A 19,601-nucleotide genomic window follows, 5' to 3' on the forward strand; every position below is an offset into this window, starting at 1 on the left:
GCGTGAGATGTGACGAACCTCGTTAGGTAGGGGTGCATCTTACTGCTATGCCTCGAGCATGTGTTCCACGTAAAACAATTTAGGCTAAAAGTACACTAAAGCAGGAACAAGATACTGATAAGTCTTAGAGCTAAAGAGGGAGCTCTGTCTAATTCCGTGGGCAGGCTTTTGGGCAGAAATTCAGTAATCGTGCTGGGCTGCAAAACCCTCGAGTCCCCAATAGCAAGTCGAACGACGCGCGAGTATGAGATCAGGCACAGTGTACGCCATGGACAGTCATTCGTGCAAAAATTACTGTCTTCGTTTAATGCGGGAGGTTAATTTTTCTGAAGTACTGTAGAATTTTTCAGAGTGTAAAGGTGATTCTTGTGAACGAAGTTTGAACTGGATGCGTCAGGCAGTTAACTGATGACTGTAATGTGAAGTTGCCACTGTATCAGTTGCTTCGGTAAATGAGCAGAAAAAGAGTCGCACTGTTTTTAAACATTTTAGTTTGAAGGATTGGGCATCCGAACAGATGAAATCTGAATGACGTCAAGTCCGAGGGACTCAGCACAGCGTGTACTGCCAGGAGCAGAGCTGCAGGCGGAGCGCGCTTTGGACACTTAGAGACTTCAGCAGAGCAGGAGACGGTGACGACACCCGCCATGTCGCAACACATGCTGGCTGACACGGGGTGATTTTCGACCGAGAATACAATGCAGTGTCGGGTAATGTTCAAAAATATCAACGCGCAGGAACTTTTCTCCACATCAAAGACGAAAAAGCTGTCAAAACATAGGACATGGGCCTTTCAAGTGTGCAATTGGAGGCTGAAACCATTGTGTTAGCTGATACTAAGTTGAGCAATATACATAAAAGGCAGTGGCAAATCAATTTCTTTGCCAGTCATAGTTTTCTCTTTTCACTTCTTTTGCTGGGCACTAAGAATTGATCATTTAGTGAATGAAACTATGTTCTGTTGCGCTGAAACATACGAAACTGAGTCACATGCGACGTCAAAATATTTTAGCGTAACGGAATATAATTTCATTTACCGCAAGATCAATCGGTAGGGCCCACAGAAAAGAGAAAACTACAGTTCGCGATAAAATTACTTTAATACATTTTAACCACAAGTGCATATCGCACAATGATTCGGATGGGACACGTGGAACCAACTCAGATTACCACCACTACATGAAATACAAGAAATTCAGGGACAGGTCTAATAATAAATAAAAAAAATTCGAATGTGGGTAAGCTACTAGCAGGAGCACAGCGAATTAATCACCATGGATAAGGTATGTACGAATGTAACACTCACCAAATGAGAACAACTTCATAAGCCCGATATCTCAACAGTTGTTGAAGAGACTTAGGCGGTGTTTGTTGAGATAAATTATTCCACTGGTTAATGGGGACCAAAATTTAATTGTCATGCAGGACTGGAATTCTATTAGAGGAAGAGAAAGAAAAATATTAGGAGAACATGGACTGGCCTGGTGGGTTTTTCCTGTGAGCATAGTTTAATCATTGGTAACACTTACTAATACTGAAGAAATTGTAGGAAGGTGTGGATTTTCACATATGGGTGTTTGATAAATTTTAAGTACCACTGGTAGTGGAGATTTTCAAATGGAGCTTTAGGTAATGGTTGACTGAAACGAGAAGAAATGAACTTTGTCATGCTATAGAGATTTTGCTTTTATATTTTGAAAGGAATTATCAGTGGCTAGATTTGTGTGTGCTTGATGTGGATGTTTGAGAGGGTAAATCTCGTTTCACGAATTTCCCGCAATCGTGACGTCATTTTGACGTCACTCCCAATGGCAACGGCTACATGATCGGCTATCGATTTGGTGACAAGGGAGGATATGAATGTTACAGCAACTCGATTCACTCGCAGCACTTTAAGCTGCCTTCTTACGTAGGTTCCAGTCTCACCTCACACTTAAAACATGGCACTTATTCGGAAATAGAGAGCAAAATATTTACGAAAAGGAAGAATATGGATTTTATTGTTATTTGCTTCACTCGCTAAAATTTAAGCTGTCCTCTTAATTTCCGACCTAACCATGCACTCGGAAATCGCTATTTAATCCATCCTCCGTTTATTGCGCAACATACTTATATTACATTGATAAGATGGTGGCAGAATGTGTTAGCAAACGATAACATGAAACAATTATTTGCAAGTCATGGGATGGGTTGGAAACCCGCAACTTTCGACTCGACAAACCCCACCGTTTTCTATTATGCTAACACTAAATCATGTGAAGTTCGTCTCGTGTCCCGATCTCCATATTCTCTCTTGAATGTATACATGTGTAAGGCTCTACGGGTTGCACGCAGCTGTACGGTACGTAACACGTGCTCGCCAGCCGACCTATGAGGAGTGCCGACAATTTGCTCGGTCAGTACACTTGCGTCCGGCCGCAGTGCGACGCAGGGAGTAAGCCACTGGCCGCCGCCTGCAGCGCGCCCTATTAAGTAGCGCGGCCTCGGGTGTAAATATGTCTCTCTTTCTTAGCTCACCATGGAGACTTGCAATACAACCATAATTATGTCAGACACAATGATGTGGTACGCCTAGAGTGCGCGTTTTATAATCAGCATTTGTTAATAAAACTGTTTAAACTTACTTCTCGGCGGTCGCGTATTGCCGCAACTCAAGGACCCACTGCTCACAAACCCTGACAAATATTTCGTCTAATTATCATCTGGAACAAGAACACAAACAACCCCCTTATGGAAGTGGTGTCTGAAGTGGGATTATTACGCAAAATCTACTGTCCTGAAGAGGTGCAGCACAACGTGAACTTCGAGCACCAGAAGCAGCATGAACATCTTCCGACTATGCGGGGACATCCAACGCTGGAATTCAGGTTGGTCTACTCCAGTTTGGCTACAATACGAAAGGCAGTGATGGATTTTTATATTACGTTTGAGTCACTCATTGGCGTTAAATTAGCCGAACTGACGCAACCCAGTCAGAGTAACGTCGTCGATCTGCAAACTGTTATTACTGAACTGCAAGAAGAGATTCGGCAGTTAAAAGCAGAAAAAAAAACAAGCGTAACATTCCGAGAGCCTTGTCAAATGATAGTTCATGCAGTACAAGTACAACTACAATAAAGAATTTTTCATTATCGCCATCAGGACCAGGTTTTAGCGGGAAACCCGAAGATGATGTGAAGGTGTTTTTTCGTAAACTTGAAGGTGCCGCCCTGTTAGGATCATGGACAGATTCCGACAAGCTAGTGGCTGCCAAATTAAGAATGCAGGGAGCAGCACAAGATTTCATTAGCGGAGAGCCTACTTGCGTGAAAACGGAAGATTACAATGAGTTTAGAACGATTGTTGTTCAGAGACTTAAACGTAAAACCGCGATCGGATTTTACAGAGAGCAGCTTTACAGTTTGCGAATGCGACGAGGCGAATCTATCGAGCAGTTTGCCGAAAGAATTCGAAACATCAACGTTCAAACGTACAAGTTAGTAGAAGATGAAAATGAAAATCGCGTTCAGTTGTTCGAAGCCGACCAGAGAGCCATGGACACATTCATTCATGGGTTGCACAGAGACGAAGTAAGCACAGCTGTTAGATTGGCACGATGTAAAACGTTTCAGGGAGCAGTAGAATCAGCTGTTGGTTTCGTTGAAGCACTAAGACCACCGAATTAGATGCAGAAACAAGAACGCAGTGTTTTCCACACAACACTACAATGCTTCAGAATCAATAATCTGTGTCACAAGCGTAAATATTGTAAAGAGAATCGAATCTGCTATCATTTCGGCATGCAGGGCCATGTTTCGAGAGATTCTCGCAAGAAGAAGAAAGGTAATGCGAACAACAGACTATCTGCCAGATCTTTAAACGAGTATGGGGACGTAGGGGCCATCACTCAGTCCGCCCCTGCCAGAGACAGTGATTCCTGTTAGTTCCAGGGAAAATCAGACCGAAAATGACTTCGTGATAGGTGCTGCATATCATGGGAGAAACATCAAACTACTTATTGACACAGTAGCACAGGCCTCATTAATGTGGTGTGGCATAGATAAATGGGATAAATTGAAACCGCCGCTATTAAAAGTGCGAGGGTTAAACAGATGAAACCTACGTAACTGTGGAGAAGTTGACGTACATTTCATTCTTGACCAAGGCCAAGATGAAGGTGAAAATCAAGATAATTACACAGCAAGGGTGCAAGTAGTTTCAAATAACGAAGCGTGTTACGACGGTGTACATGGATTTGATTTTTTGTCCGCTAACGAGGCAGAGATATTTGTCACAGAAAGAAAGATCAGACTAGGCCGTAGCAACTACAATCTAGGAAATCGTTCTTCAGATCTTACCCAAAGTAACAGCTATACTGACATTGTGGGAATGGACCGCCCAAACGATGCATCAGTTCAAACCGTCCAACTCGATGTTCAAATTGATCAGCCTCAGCTAATTCCCAAGGGAGCAGGAAAGACAATTTACGTTGAAGTCACCCTGACGCAAGGAAGGAACTTTGTAATTAATTGAGCGATCCGAGAAAAGTGAGTTACTGGATAAAATACATTGTTATGTTGCTAGAAAAAAATGGCTCAAATGGCTCTGAGCACTATGGGACTTAACATCCATGGTCATCAGTCCCCTAGAACTTAGAACTACTTAAACCTAACTAACCCAAGGACATCACACAACACCCAGTCATCACGAGGCAGAGAAAATGTTGCTAGAAGTGTAGGTGTCGTTAATATGGTGACACAGGACGTCCTGGTTACAATAACGAATATGAAGAATGAGGACGTTTTGCCACGAGGAACAAAAGTTGCTGAAGTGTCGACAGTAAGCAAAAGTGGCGTAATACAGATTTCAGATGAGATAACAAGTGCTACAGTTATAAACACAGATTTTTGTAACAGTACCGTAAAATTATAATGAGGAGACGAAGTAAATAATGAACTGAAGCGCAAGATTTGGAGGAAGATAGAACATTTGACACCTGATAAAGAGAATATTTTAGCGCCTGTTTTGTTGGAGTATGCAGATTTATTCCGAGAACGTGCAAATTTACCTGTCACTCATTTCGTTCAGCATCATATTCATACAGGGAATGCAGCCCCAGTCACACAGAAACCTTACGGAATACCACTCAGTCAAAGAGAGTCGGTAGAAGACATGGTTAAAAAACAATTAGAATCCGGAATTATAAAACCAAGAGAATACCCACCGTGGTCTTCACCTGTTGTAATTGTAAAGAAGAAATGAATTTCTGGAGAACCACAGTTCCGTTTTTGTGTTGATTACCGATCTTTGAATGCTGTGACCACACTCGGCATTTACCCCTTACAAAATTTAGTGGAAATCTAGGATTACTTGGGCAGATGTCCATTTTTTTCCGTATGTGATGTGACAAATGCTTATCACCAATTAACAGTGCATCCAGATGATCAACCAAAAACTTCATTTGTAACACCTACAGGAGTATACAAGTATCTTCGTATGCCATTTGGACTTCGTAATGCTCCAGCTACATTTCAACGCCTGATGGATTCAGTTCAACGAGGGCTCACACCAACACAAGCACTTGTTTACCTTGACGACGTGATAATTTTTGGTGAAAACATGAAGCAGCGAACTGAGAGACTACAAGCTGTTCTTGAGCGTATAAGAAGTGCAAACATGTGTTTATCAATAGATAAATGTCATTTCGCACAAGGTAAACTATCTTGGTCATGTTACAACTAGTGAAAGTGTACAACCTGATGAAAAATTAATTTACTGAATCACAGAATTTGAAGGAACTACAATCATTCTTGGGATTGTCAAATTTCTACAGACAATTTATAGCCAGTTATGCAAATATAGCACGTCCAATGACACAGCTACTGAAGAAAGGAGCCACATGTAATTGGTCAGCAGAGTGCAAAAGGGCAATGGAAGAACTTGAAATTGCTCTAACCACAGCCCCAGGGTTAGCCTATCAAGATTTCAGTAAACCTTTTATTCTTTTAACTGATGCATCCATTCGTGCCCTAGGTGCAATCTTGTCTCAAGAAGCTGATCGTCATGAACACCCAGCAAGGCAGAATGTAATTATATTACTACTGAGAAGGAGCTTTGTGTTTTGTTTTTTTGGTATAACACGTAACAGATGTTTCTTAACAGGAAGAGAATTTACAGTTATTGCTGATCATGCCGCACTTAAATGTTTATTGAGCTTAAAGGATCTAAGTTCCAAATTAACAAGATTGGCATTAAGACTAAGTGAGTACCAATTTAAGGTTATATGCCGACTTGTCAATGCTGATGCAAGGAGTGGAAAAGTGAATGTTTGTGTTACAATAAGTCGAGAAGAAGAGTTAAAGGCAGCTCAAGATTTTGTCGAAATAGATGGATTATTGTAGAAAATCTCTAGTCAAGGAAACCTCCTAGATATTCCAGAAAGCATTAAAGAGCAAATCATGAGAGAACAATACAATTCTTTATTACCGCGACATTGTGGTAAAAAAAGCAACAAACATTAAAATAGTTCAAATGTTTTGGTGGCTGAGCCGCAAAAGCTGACTTTTCAAGTTTGTTTCACAATGTGATTCCTGTAACAGACGGAATAATGTAGGAAAAAGTAGAGCGCCATTGCAAGAAGTGAGAGAGACAAGCAAACCATTTGAATGAGTAGGACTAAATGTCATAGGACCGTTGCCTATGACTAAGGATGGAAACAAATACTTATTGTCAATGTTAGATCATTTCTCTAGATACCTTCTCATCATACCAATACCTCATCAGAGCGCTGAGACTATAGCTACAGTTTTTGTATGCAAATGGATTCTTAAGTTTGGATCACCATTAAGTAAATCTAGTGATCAAGGAGCGAGTTTTATGAGTGGACTACTTAAACAGATTTGTAAGCTCATGCAAATAACTGAGTTAAGGACTACACCAGCACACCCTGAAGGAAATGGAAGAGCTGAGCGAGTCCACAGAACAATCATTAAAATGGTTAGCCATTGTGTGATCAGCAAACTCTACAACTGGCATGTCTGTTTACCTTACCTGGTAAGTTGTTACAATGGCAAAATGCACAGCTCAACTGGTCTAAGTCCATGTGAGATCGTCTGTGGAAGAAGAATGCATCCACCCTTGGACTTTGCGAGATAGACTGCCGGAATCTGCAATGAACATGTAAGGGATCTAGCATGCAAGCTCAAGAAGCATGGAGGGGAGTGAAACAGCGAAATCATCAATCCTTTCTTCAGCAAGCAAGACAACGACCACCAAGCAGCAGTGCCACAGAATCGGGTTGGAGATCTTGTGTATCTGAGCAATGTGGTGTTAAAGAAGAGTCAAATAAAATAGTTAAGAAATTTTGGAAAGGACCATATCCAATCTTGGAGGTGTTGTCGCCAACCACTCTTAAGCCCCAACGGCCCTTTCGTTCGATTGTCGTTCATGTCAATCGTGTAAAGCAATTTCTGGGTAGATTTCCTGTAGTATTCCAAGATGATGAGGACAGGCCGAGAGGCAGATCTGCTCTTCTTAAACCCAGGAAACGAGAATCGCAATGAAACGGTCTAGAATTCGAGGCCGAGGCATCTCCAAGTCCCGAGCGATCCTGTTCCAGAGACCTCTGCAATCTGCATAAACGTGTGTAGGTGTGAGAGTGCAATACATATGTTTATTTCAGCCATGTGCTTATGTGAATATGTTGTGAAAATTTTGTACTGAAGCTATTACAACAGTGCACAAGTGAAACTGAACCTTTTATTCCACCGGTTACCACAAGAAACTCATTTAATTTATGTTCATTGTTAACTCTAGTATTTAGACTCAATTAACCATTGTTCATTTTTATTCTAATGTTTCCTATAATAGCGTATTCTACTTATGCTGTAGTCGTAGTACCACAGAGTGCAGGTGTTTTGTTTGAAGCACTATCAAACATGGTAGTTTCAACAAGTAATTCAAAACTTGTCCTCAAGTACAGTCTGAGTGAAATCCAGCAACAGTTCAGTTCTGTAAAGAAGCAAATTGATCTAATTCGTTCTGTTAAGGGTAATGATACAATTTTTGAAATGGGTACATCTTCATATAATAACTGGGTCACAGCCAGAATGCAGGCAGAGTCTACATTTACTAATTATGAACAAGAGTTTTACTGTTTTTTAAGGCCCTTGCCACACAAAACTTTAATTAGATATAAACGTGTCTGGTGTGATTTTGGAGGGAGTATCCTTCGTACCATTATTGGTACTTTAACTAGTCGAGATCTGCTGAAAGGTCAAAGCAAAGTATTAGCTCTTGCACAACAGTCCAGTACAAATTCAACAAACATCTCTAATGAAATTACCTAACTAAAGAATATGCAAAGAACTATTACTATCTACACAGTTTTCATTGAACAGATTGTAAAACATTTTATCTCACATTTCCACGTAATTCCCAATGAAATGAAAGCAAAAATCCTAGAACTATTCCAAGGATTAAATTCTGTGAGTGTACACTTAAATTTAAAAGCACTTTTGTTAAGGATTACAGATAGTTTATCAAATGCTAGAACTGATGCCCTTAACTTAAGAACAGCCTTAGAAAGTAGTTGAAATGATTGTTTGAGCAGTGTACTACTGCATCCGGAACAATTTTTATAGATCCTACTATCAATTGAGCGAGAGGTAAATGCAACCTATACTACGATTTACCCTGTTATTACAATTTATACAATTACTATAAGTAAACCAGCACACACTCTTTAAAGATTGAATATGAATTAACTGTTATTGCTTCTATACCCACTGCTAGATCAAAGAATAATTTTGAAATGTGTAAGATTTATACCTACCTTGTGAAATGGAGACAGGCACGGATTCAAGTAAGATACGTACTGAATGATTATCTACTGATCAGCGTGCATCGAAGATATTTTGTCAGTAAATGAAAATGATTTGCGTATGTGTAAACGTAGTCATAAGTTAATTTGCGCTGAATCAGAAGTATTCTTAGATAGTAGAGTGTATAGCTGTGAGAAAGATGTGTTTATGAATCATTCTCCAAGAGATGATTGCCCTAGAATTTTAACGCATCTTTATCATCCATTTGTTAAATGATGTTTGGAAGATGTAATTGTCTCATTTAACTCCAACCTTGATGTCACATTTACATGTAAAAATTATGATACAACTGAGCTACCCTTTACACTCAAATTGAATAATAGTGGATTAATCTTGAATGCGACACATTGTGATTTATCATGTGAACTATTTTATATGCCTAGTATATTGCCTACTACATTTCATTCAACTGGGCATTTGCCATTAATGAGAATGTTATCTGCTTATTACAATGATTCATACATATTAACACATGGAAAGCATTTCTTATCAAGGTTTTCCAATTGCAGTAATTTAATTAAGGATATCCATGAAAATGTGATTTCTTCCAATAATGAGTTAAGCTTCATTGAAGCAGCAAACTGAATTAAGTATTTCGATTCATTCAGTAATGTTAATGCATACTTGCTTGACAGTATTGTGTTTTTATTGCTTTTATTAAATTGTTTTTTTTTTGTCAACAGCATTTGTCATGTATGAAATTGTCATCCTGAAGGCACGCTTCTCTGTACCGAACGTTACTGTGTCTGCAAATGAAATACATGTTGCAATGCCTTCTGATGCCACAAATGGCGAAATAGATTCATAACGCCCAGGAAGTCGTTTTGAGCCACCTATGGTTGCTCTTCTTCTCTGGGGAGAGTGATGTATGGGTCAACCGGTTGCACGCAGACATACGGTACGTAACACGCGCTCGCCAGCCGACCTATCTGGAGTGCTGACATCTGCTCGGTCAGTAGACGTGCATTCGGCCGCAGTGCGACGCAGGGAGTAAGCCACTGGCCGCCATCCGCAGCGTGGCCTCAGGTGCAAATATGTCTCTTTTTCTTAGCTCACCATGGAAACTTTCGATACGAACATAATTACGATGTCAGACACAGTGGTGATGGGTGCACGTAGGATGCATGTTTTATGATCAGTCTTTGTAAATAAAACTGTTCAAACTTACTTCTCGGCGTTCACATAGTGCCACACCGAAAGGACCCACCGGTAACAAATCCTGACAAATATTTCGTCTAATAATCACCCAGAGCAACAAGACAAACAAACCCTTATACATTGTTGATGCGTTACTAAGTGGCATTTAACGATAATGATCACATTTCTGTAATAGATTTTCAGTACTCTGATGGCTTGAGACGGCATACTGCTAATTATAAAACAAACGTGTTTCATGTTTAATTTCCAAAATATTGATGATAATAACTCACTTCTGAGAGAGCACTCTTATGTGAAGCCATTAACCATCGATAAATCATTATGTAACATTTTATTATTGCAGTAATTATAATACATCATTCCAAGAACGTCGTGTTTTTGTAAACATCCAGTGTGTGCGCATTAAGTCTTGTCAGGGGTCTGTATCGAAAGCTAACGAAAGTCGATAGCCGATCATGCGGTCGTAGATGTTGCATGTGACGTCAAGATGACGTCACGTTTGTGGAAAGTGTGGTGAAACGAACTTTAACCTGTTTGGAAACATAGCCACAGTAAATGAATGTTCATATCCTCAGTGCTTTGCTGCTGAAAATTCGACTGGCTATTAGCAAAACTACTCTAGCAGCATTCCTAAACCCTGTCACTGGCGGAACGTTTTAGAAAATAATAGCGAATTGAGAATGGCTTGGTAAATTTAGTTGTAATGGGTTCCGTAATGTGAAAATTACCAACATAATATTACACGCAACTGAGGAAAACAGGCCATCTAAACTTTAATAAGAAAGGAGATAAGTCACAGACGAACAGAGCTGCCTCGTGGGAGGCAATCACCTGTCATTAAAGCCTCCTGCTGTGCCCGCTACGTTGCACTTTTGCTGGCTGAGACTGCCTTTCAAATGCATCGCTTACTTCACGCGATGCTGTATTTCAAAACACGCCGCTTCAACGTAGCCAAAGCCCGTCTTATCACTGGCGACCCAGCGTCCACGATCCGTGACCCGGAAAATCAGCGTCTTTATTTTTTCCTCAGAGTAAATCACTCACTAATGGAGCTCGAGAATGTTTTTGATACAGACCCTGCGTCTGCGGGTGAAAGATTAGATTGTCGTTCTTCTTCGAAAGGAAAGAAGCTCTGAACGAGGATGAAATCGTAAAAAAAGCACATCTCCTGTATATGTATTACAATGGTATCAATTCTCGCCTCTTTCATTCTACGAAGGTCACTCCAAAAGAAATGCACACTATTTTTGTAATAATACAGTTTTCATTCTGCATGTGTGAAAGTTTTGCAGTGTGTATAAACATCCTTCCCGCCTGTGTTCAAACTTAGTTCCACCTGTTCCAGTGCGTGGCACCGTCACAGCATGTCTTCAAGATGGCTGCTACACTTGACGTTCGTCATAAGTGACGTGCTGTCATAGAATTCCTGTGCTGTGAAAACGAGACAGTGGGAAACATCCACAAGAGGTTGAAAAAGGTGAATGGAGATGCTGCTGTCGACCGCAGTACAGTTAGTCGGTTGGCAAGCAGGTTACGTGATGAAAGCGGGCACGGCAATATTGAGAATTGTCCTCACAGCGGAAGGTCTCGTACTGCACACACTCCAGACAATGTGCAGAGAGTTAACGAATTGGTGACTGCTGACAGACGCATCACATTGAACCAATTGTCATGCTACGTTCGGATAGTGGAAGGTAGTGTTTGCAGAATACTGAAAGTGTTGGCGTTAAAAAAGGTTTGTGTCAGGTGGCTTCCCAGGATGTTGACAGTGGCTCACAAAGAAACAAGGAAAACCGTATGCAGCGAACTTTTGGAACAGTATGAGAATAGTGGAGATGAATTTTTTGGAAGAATTGTGACAGGTGATGAAACATGGCTCCATCATTTTTCGCCAGAGACGAAGAGGAAATCAATGGAGTGGTATCATGCAAATTCACCCAAGGAAAAAAAAAATCAAAACGACACCTTCTGCTGAAAAAGTTACGGCTACGGTGTTTATCGATTCCGAAGGACTCTTGCTTGTGCACATCATGACAAGTGGAACCACCATACATTCTGATGTATATGTGACGACACTGAAGAAACTTCAAGCTAGACTGAGTCATGTTCGACCACATCGGCAAAAGCAGGATGTTTTGCTGATGCACGACAATGCACGGCCACGTGTCAGTCAAAAAACTATGGAAGCGATCACAAAACTCGGATGAACAATACTGAAACACCCGCTTTACAGTCCTGACCTGGCCCCATGTGATTATCATCTCTTTGGGAAACTGAAAGACTCTCTTTGTGGAACAAGGTTTGAAGATGATGACTCCCTTGTGCACGCTGCCAAACAGTGGCTGCAACAGGTTGGTCCAGAATTTTACCGTGCGGGTATACAGGCGCTGGTTCCAAGATGGCGTAAGGCAGTTGAGAGGGATGGAAATTATGTGGAGAAACGAAAATATTGTTCCTAAAGGATGTATCTACACACTGTAAAACTTTGAAACATGTAGAATAAAAGATGGATTTAAAAAAAAATAGTGTGCATTTCTTTTGGAGTAACCCTCGTATTAAGTCCATTCATTTCGTAAAAATTAAATTCATATTACTTAAAAGTGGTATATTACAGTGATTTTGCATATTGTCTCTCGAACTTTCCCCATATATTGGAATGTTCAGCTTTTCATGTTACTAAATATACAATTCCTGCAAAATTATGAAAATCTTAATTTCTACAAGTATAATTTCATACAAACGAATTATGAGCGTGATTGGAAACTGATGAGTACATGGATATAAGCGACAAGAGACTCAAATTTTTTAATAATGATTATATAACATATACTGAACTATTTGAGAAGGTAATGCGGGATTTCAACAAAGAAAACATCAAGGGCATTCAAATTGGTAATGAACACATTACATATCTGGCCTATGCAGACGACATTGCACTATTAGCATGCACACAAGAAGATCTGAAGAGAAGTATCCAGACCTTGGAGTTATTGGCAGCTAGGATCGGTCTACAAATTAGCTCTGAAAAGACAGAGTATATGACCACAGGAAGAAAGATCCAGAACTCTCAAGATTTAATTGTGAACAACACCAGGTATAAACATGTGAAAGAGTTCAAATACCTCGGATCATTTTTTACAGAAGTAACATCAACTGAAGTAGAGATAAAAGCACGACCGCGGGCGGGAAACAGATACTATCTATCACTCTCTAGACCCTATATTAAAATGTAGAAGTGTCTCGCAACAACTAAAGCTACGGTTGTATAAGACATTAATAATGCCAGTAGTACTTTATGGTTCTCAAACCTGGAGCACTCGAAAACAAGACCTTAAGTGACTGCCAACATTTGAAAGGAAAGTCCTCAGTAAAATATTTGGACCAGTCAGAGATCAGACTACTGGAGAATGGAGAAGACGCCATAACACTGAATTAGAAGAGCTGTACCAGGAGCCTAACATCTTGGGAGTGATGAGAAGCAAAAGACTGCAATGGGCTGGACATGTTGTTAGAATGGAGGCAAGAAGATGGCCCAAAATCACAATGGACTGGATCCCGTCAGGCAGCAGACCAGTGGGAAGACCTAGAAAGAGGTCGATCGATGGAGTGAGAGAAGACCTGTTGCAGCTGGGAGTCACGGAAAACTGGAGACAGATAGCAGAAGACAGAGACGGATGGAGAGCTCTAACTGTGGTGGCGCGCGGTCCTCTGGGCCTGATCGCGTGAAGAAGAAGAAGAAGAAGATACTGAACTATTTAACAAACGTACATAAGCGAGCATACAGTGTTGAGTCCTGCCTGGTCGTCTAAGAAACCTGCTTTCCTGTATCGCCAGACAACAATTACAGCAAATCGTATTACTGTGTTTTATTAAAAAAGGAAAAAATACAATACTTAACTTTATGTTACACAGATGTGTGGCATGCAAAGGGCGGCATGCAAAATAAGCAATGTTCTTTGGTATAACAGTTCCCATGTCCGTGTTACATAGACTGCACGTGGAAAGTAACTAGCGTCGATGCTGCTACAGACGCCGCTTATCTTGAAGCTACTGTCCAGTTGGGCCGTGGCCAGTCGGGCGTGGCGTGCATAGTGGCCGCTGCTGTCGCGTTGTCGTCCTGAAGAGGGGTCGGCCAGCCTGCGGTTCGCTGACGTCTTCCTCACAAAGCTCTCTGCTCTGTCGTTCCCGACTCGCGTGCCGGCGCTTGACTTCAAGTCGACGAGCGATCTCGCCTCGCGCCCACCGCCGTCTGCTGCCGCTAAAGAAACCCTGAGAAACACAGGCAGCACCGTGTGGCGTGAAGCGCTGCCTGCGGCCTTCCTGCGGCGCCGGCTGCCGAGGAGGGCGGAGCAGGTGGAGGGCGTGGCAAGCAGTGCCCTTAGGAGCGGTCTCCCTCACACATGATCTGCAAACAAAATCTGATGATCATAGAACAACATTAAGTGTATTTACGTAATTTGATTAGTTTAAGTAATAGTTGAACAAACAGTGAGAAATCAGTTACACGTGGGGCAGAACGTGGCAAACAGGTTGTGAAAAGCAGCTAAAAATGACACCATTAGCTGACAGTAAGCTACTAATCGAGCTTCTCTGACTGACACCTGCGTGGAACGGAAAGAAACTTCTTAGCGTAGCAGGGGTCCACACGGCCGCTCTGAGGGGACCAATACACGGAATTGGCATTTGCGAGAAATATTAAATCGCAAAAATAAAGTGAAGAGTGGGGCACAGACGACGGGAGAACACATATAGAAAGAAAAAACCGGAGGCCGCGGACAGCTTCTCGGAAAGGATTGCTTTCAGAATGACAACGGGAGGTCTTTGACAAGCACGAAAAACATTGTCCCTGTGTTTCTTTTTTTCAGGATGGAAAACAGACCGGTGGAGAACACCGCTATTGTTAACAAATACTCGCATATCACGTGATGAAGGAGTGGAGAACACGAGGTTCCATGTGAACAGCTCGTTTATGGGCGGACTCTGAGAGGACAGGAACGAAACATGAATGCTATAGGCCAGAAGGAAAGTAGTTTCCACCCTCCAATACGCTTCTCAAGCTTCATTCCGCCAAGAAACGACGCAAGTCGGCACCACAGGCAGCACGGGCCGCTACTACCTGTGGTAGGGGATGAACACAGGGTACAGTGGGGGAGAACGAAGAAGATATACAGAGCGGGACCCTGTGTAGGAGGAGAGGGCTCTTCCGACCAGGGCCACGTGTAGACGGAACACTTACTGTTCTGTAAGCCTAAAAGAGTTTTTTAGTGAACACTTCTGTTCACAGGGTTTGAAAATCTCGTAACATGTCCGGAGTCGAGATTACAGATTTCGACCCGAGTTAGTCACGTTCTGCGGAACAATTAAGAGGGGAGAGCTGTACACGCCGCTCAGTCAGGGCGAGTGGACATTGGCATTGGTTTAGCCTCACGAAAAGTGAGGGTAGGTTTCCGACTGCTGACACAGCTGAGGCCAGAACAGCGTCGAGGTTGAGACGTCCGCACAGTGGCGACGCGCCGCCGCCATCAGACGCGACTGCCGGCCACAGCAGCCGCCGACAGAGCGCGCTGGATGTCGTGTTTCTCAGGCGCTCAGTAAGGCAGTCACTAACGTGTGCGTGCACTGCAGTTCTACTGGAGATCCGAGTTGTGTTACGTATTTTCCTTCCATTCACTTGCGTCCAAGCTAGCCACGTATAGTGTGTGTGTTCATAGGGCTTAAAAGTCGAGAAAGGTATCGGTAAATATATGTTATTGCCCAGCTAAAATAGCATAGACAATAGGGTAATAATGAAGTCTTGTGTAATATTTGGGAGGGTAAATTGTTTTGTGATCGTCGTATTGTAAGTTACGCTAGGGGTTCTTTTCTCTTGTAGAAACGCTTTTGAAAGGTTGCTATGTGTTCATGTATCACGATTAAGTTCATTTGTGAATTCGTCAGTATCTTCCTAATTATGCAGGATTTTCCAATGTCACCAACTACACACTTTAACCCAATGCTTTTGCTGTTCTATAATAAAAAGATTTAGTGCAGGTAACAGTTGTTTCTGTGTTCTACAGTAGAGGGTATCCTTTCCTCACTGAAATATTTTAGGGCATGTGTGGTGTCTGTTATTCTGATGTTTAATCGTGAACCAGGATCTCCTTACCTTGCAGGGCCTGAGGTCACAGACACGTTAGTTCTGTCAGATATCTCCGTGTGTGGCAAGTGGCAGCGTCCGGGGAAGTACGTTACAACACAAGACGTTTCCAGGCACTCTAGCCCACTATATGTGAATGCGTACAAGTAGGGCATCAAGAGGCTGCCGTTGTATGCGGGATTACTGTGGAAGGTAACGACAGTGTACTGGTAGCTTTCCCAAAACAACAAATATGTTAAATCATCAAATCTTCTACACAAGTAGAGAAGCTACCGTTGAAAGTATACCTCTGGATGCTTTTCAGCAGTTATTAGAAATTATTGGCAGAGAGTCTGACATTCTGGCGGTTTTCATCCCAAAGTACTATAACAGATAGCTACTGCAAGACTGTAGGTTGATAATATGAATTAATACTGATTGTAAATGCTGTTACAAAAAGATTCAATGTATGTTGACATTGTTGCTATATATTATGCTTCACTTGCTGCACCTGCGATGCCGTCGAGCACCTGTGCTACAGTTCATGTCAGCACACCAAGTCCACGAGGCATACCTCGTGGGAATAAATAGAACGACAATAGAGCGTGCTCTGTACCAATGCTTCACACGTAATAAAGATTGTTCTGACTCTATAAATGATCATTTTGCTCAGCTGTACCACAACACACAAATATGTATGCTTCTTCATTTATATACCAAGCTAGTATCGGATTTTCTTATCAATCAGATGGTTTCCTTGCCTGAAATCCTTGTCAATAATATAGTAGAAAATTTCGTACTCTTTCAGTCACTATAAGCAGGAATTATACGATGTTTACGCCACCCTATACAGGGTGTTTTTGTAAGAGCGTGCAAAAATATAACAGGGCATAGAGAATGTTCCACTGAACAATTTGAGGTATGGAACCTGGGGTCGGGCAAGCCATCTTAAGGACGTATGGAAGCAAGCCTGTCCACCGCTTTGTCCAGCATTACTATTTTCCAACTTATTTACAACTAACATTCGTACAAGTTTATACGTACTGTGCTCTTTATTAACATGTACATAGTTTATCTCTTGCGAGAAAACAAGAACGACGAAGCTGATTCAAATGGTTTAAATGGCTCTGAGCACTATGGGACTTAACATCTGAGGTTATCAGTCCCCTAGAACTTAGAACTACTTAAACTTAACTAACCTAAGGACATCACACACAGCCATCCCCGAGGCAGGATTCGAACCTACGACCGTAGCGCTCACGCGGTCCCAGACTGAAGCGCCTAGAACCGCTCAGCCACACCAGCCGGCACGAAGTCATGATGCAGGTTTAGTTTACTTTACCTGTCCATAAGGTGTCTCTGTTGTACTGTACTTACATTGTCCCATGACAGAATGTGCGCCCGCAGAATTTCCAGCTTGCCGGGATAGCCGAGCAGTTCTAGGTGCTACAGTCTGGAACCGCGCGACCGCTACAGTCTCAGAATCCTGCCTCGGGCATGGATGTGTGTGATGTCCTTGGGTTACTTAGGTTTAAGTAGTTTTAAGTTCTAGGGGTCTGATGACCTCAGATGTTAAGTCCCATAGTGCTCAGAGCCATTTTTGAACAGAACGTGCTATGAATCAGCGACAGAGCCATTCATTAGCCAGTGCCATACAGAGACGTACTGACGTGCACCTCGTGTATGGGGAAGTAAGCTGCAATGCTCTCGCTTCTGAAACATTGTACAGAGAACGATTCCCTAACAGGAATCATCCGTCGCGACGACTGTTTATTTCCCTCGATCGACGAATACTGGAGACAGGTTAATTGGAAAGCAGCAGTGAGGGACCTGGCAACATGAGGATCATAGCAGAGATATTTGCCAGGTTGCGTCATAAGTTCCTTCCCCGATGTTATACTTGCGTTGACGTTAATGGCCGTCAGTTTCAGCACATTTTGCCGGCCGAAGTGGCCGTGCGGTTAAAGGCGCTGCAGTCTGGAACCGCAAGACCACTACGGTCGCAGGTTCGAATCCTGCCTCGGGCATGGATGTTTGTGTTGTCCTTAGGTTAGTTAGGTTTAACTAGTTCTAAGTTCTAGGGGACTAATGACCTCAGCAGTTGAGTCCCATAGTGCTCAGAGCCATTTCAGCACATTTTGTAAGGTACAGTAGAAATGGTACGTTCATTGTGTCAACAACGGAATTTGGAGTTAACAGTAATTAATCTAAATAAAAAAGTACGCAGTAACGTGATTTTATTCGTATTATCTCCTTAAGCTGGCTTTTCCGATCCCAGCTTCGCTACCTCTAATTGCTCTGTGGGGCATCCTCTATGTCCCGTTAAATTTTTACATGCTCATACGGAAACACGCAGCAGATAGACTGAATACTTTATGGAGCTTCTGTCACTAAAGCAAAATAAATATACACAGAATTGAAGCATATTGTTTTAAGAGATAGGAAGAATAATGACATAATTCAGAAATAAAGAATTCCTCTGATTACCTCCGAAAAGTGAATGATTCAACAAAAGGGTTAAAGTAACAGCTGACACTAATCAGGAAGTATTGATTTCAGTCATGATGTGGCACAAATTTAAAGCTGTCACCAAGTTCTATGACATTGCAGTGCAAGGTCAGCATCCATGACCGGTTAGCACTAATATCATTTCATTTCAGTGCACCTTCAGTTTTTTAATAGCGTCTGACATACTTTTCTTTTCAGAGCCTTAAAGTAATTTAACTTTCAATCGCAGCTGATCGATGTTTTGGCATTATATTCTGGTTCCTGCCAATTGATATAGGATGATACATTGTTATAACATTTTACGCCAGTAGAGAGAGAAATATTTGAGCAACAAAGCAATGGAGATAATGGTTTCATGAATTATAAACGTGGAATATACAGGGTGGATCTAAAGTCTTCGTAAAATTATTAATGCTTATTTTTTAAAAGGCTATTAAATTTTCAAATAAGTAGTTTGTTACAAAAGAAAGAATAAACCACAAAAGGTTTGTAATGAGGTCCAAAATCTTCAACTTGTGCACCGTTTTTTGCTCGAAGAATGTCTAATCGATATTCGATTTCACGCCATACACTTGGCAACATTCCTAATGTAACACCATCAACAGCATATGTTATCCTTCTGCGATTTGACAAACTGATCTAGCATTTCGGCGTAGATGGTAGCTGTTACTTTTGTTTGGACAAAACAGATATGGCCAGTGCCTTTGTTGTGGATTCAACCACGGCAACATTAATTTTAATGGAGTCCCTAACATGATCTAAGGCAATGTGTGGATTTTCAGAACACTGTATCCTCAGACTATGGTTGTTAACTCAACTTCACATGTGGAAAGTAGCTTCATCCGAACAAAAAGAATTTATTGAAATCATTGCTAGTGTCGATTCGGTCCAAAATCTTAGTTGCAAATGTTTCTCGACAAGTTCCATCGTCTGGTGTAAGGCGTGTCTTATATTGACCT

The 19,601-nt window shown here is 41.7% G+C and overlaps 1 long non-coding RNA gene across 2 annotated transcripts in view; it reads left to right on the forward strand.

Annotated features, from left to right (window-relative positions):
- Nucleotides 1–12,474, forward strand: part of LOC126212806 (uncharacterized) — a 156,467-nt gene extending 143,993 nt beyond the window's left edge. Inside the window, exons 3-4 of one of the 2 annotated variants that reach the window (XR_007540913.1) lie at nucleotides 9,545–9,759; nucleotides 11,365–12,474. This is a non-coding gene — a long non-coding RNA (uncharacterized LOC126212806). Of the gene's footprint in view, nucleotides 1–9,544; nucleotides 10,213–11,364 lie in introns of those variants that run through there. The other variant, XR_007540912.1, reaches the window with a different exon arrangement.
- Nucleotides 12,475–19,601: the final 7,127 nt, after the last annotated feature.

Source organism: Schistocerca nitens, chromosome 11 (genome assembly GCF_023898315.1).
Source record: "Schistocerca nitens isolate TAMUIC-IGC-003100 chromosome 11, iqSchNite1.1, whole genome shotgun sequence".
Classification (NCBI taxonomy): domain Eukaryota; kingdom Metazoa; phylum Arthropoda; class Insecta; order Orthoptera; family Acrididae; genus Schistocerca; species Schistocerca nitens.